Source organism: Halichoerus grypus, chromosome 9 (genome assembly GCF_964656455.1).
Source record: "Halichoerus grypus chromosome 9, mHalGry1.hap1.1, whole genome shotgun sequence".
NCBI classification, from domain to species: domain Eukaryota; kingdom Metazoa; phylum Chordata; class Mammalia; order Carnivora; family Phocidae; genus Halichoerus; species Halichoerus grypus.
This window is the reverse complement of record NC_135720.1, coordinates 117,660,134-117,660,634: the sequence shown is the minus strand read 5'-3', so window position 1 is coordinate 117,660,634 and position 501 is coordinate 117,660,134.

The following is a 501-nucleotide window of genomic DNA, read 5'->3' as shown; positions in this document are numbered from 1 at the left end:
CTTTGTGTGCTTCTGTGAGTATTTCAGCTTTTTATTCTATTTTCCTCTGTTTCAGTTTGTATTTTTCTGTCACTGGCTAACCTCTCTGTCTTTACCCATGCTCATATTCCTACCATTAAGGGAGATCCTGATTTCCATAGACCACTTGACCCCACTAAGCAGCTTCCATTTCCAGGGCCCTGACCCCAGTGCTCCTTCATCCCTGCTTCCTCAGTACAGTGCCACATTTGGAACTCATGGTCCAGGGTTGTCTGTAAGAGCTTGAGCCTCCATAGAGCATTTATTTAGGTAGCCCTAACTGTTGACTAAAGGGCTAGACAGACTACTGATACCACTGGTGTTGTTGTTGTTGTTGTTTTTAAGATATTTATTTATTTATTTATTTATTTATTTATTTATTATTAGAGAGAGAGAGTGAGAGAGAGCACAAGTGGGGGCAGGAGGGGAGGGGCAGAGGGAGAGGGAGAAGCAGACTCCCTGCTGAGCAGGGAGCCCAACTTG